This window comes from Hyla sarda, unplaced genomic scaffold (assembly GCF_029499605.1).
Source record: "Hyla sarda isolate aHylSar1 unplaced genomic scaffold, aHylSar1.hap1 scaffold_1396, whole genome shotgun sequence".
Lineage (NCBI taxonomy): Eukaryota > Metazoa > Chordata > Amphibia > Anura > Hylidae > Hyla > Hyla sarda.
The window spans coordinates 68485-69660 of NW_026608025.1; positions in this window are offsets into that span (position 1 = coordinate 68485).

Genomic DNA, 1176 nt, shown 5'->3' on the forward strand with positions numbered 1-1176 from the left:
TTGGTAGTCAGTGGGTTTCTGCCATGCTTGAGTTTTGTTTGCTCTTTTGCATTGGTATTGGTTGTGGGACTTTGGGTGCTTGCTTCGGCAGCTCATGTTCTGGACTTGTAACGATACTGTGTGGGTTGGCTTGGCCCCTGCACTTGGTAGCGCTCTAATTTGGTGTTACTTTTCTTTTCTGGGGTGCTTTGAGTGATCGTGGTGTGTTGTCGGTCTGACATTCGGGGAGTTGTCACTGATATTACTCTTGCAGATTTCTTCTTGTGTTCGGCTTGTTGTGCCTAGTGCTTCGCTGTTTGGAGTTATGACTTATTTTGGGGCTGTGCTCCCTGGGGTCGGTATTGGGTGTTGACACTTTGTCCCGTTTTTCTCTGGCAGTGGTTCCGGAGGTTGCTCCCTCGGGCGGAGTCGGAAGGTTTGCCTGTGTGGCTGGCCCGTGGGTCATCGTGGAGTGTGGTGTGTATTTTTTGGTCCGCTTTGGTGGCTCCTGCGACTTGGTCACACTCACGGTAAGGCGTTTGCGAGTGGTTGGTGGTGTGGAGGCCGGGATGTCTACAGTGGAGGTGGGTCCAGGAGGTTCCAAATGTGTCTGTGGATAGGGAATTTGTTTTTCGTACCTGGAATGCCCTTTGCAGTAACCTTCCGGGCTCTGATGTTTATTCCTATTTCGTTTTCATAGGATGTGATGACGGAAGTTGACTGCTGTGTCACCTCTCCAAGGAGGTTGGAGATTTGGGCTGTGTTCTCTGTGCATCCAAATAACATTCTTAGTACATGACGCCGGGTATCTTCACCTGTTCATGTGAATCACCTTCTATTGACAAAAAAAAAAAAAAAAAAAGAGAAAACAGGTGAGTGGCTTTCCCACTGTGCTGCGATCCAGTGGGGTGCGGTTGGCACATGGCGGGGGGTAATTTTTTCTTTTCTACTTTGCGGTTGGTGGGATGTTGGTGCGTACCTAGGGGCTTGGCCCGCGAGTGGGTGGCCTTGCTGTCGGCGACCGGTTTTTCCTATCGGTTTTGGGTCACTTGGTGGCAGCTGCGGGTCGGATTTTTGGTTGTCGCTTTTGCGTCGTTTTGCTCATCCGAGGTTTGCGCTGGCTTTTTTTCGGGGCTATGTGGATGGGGCACTTCCTTTCTCCTCATCTGGGACTGGGGTGTCTGTTTTTTGGGTGCC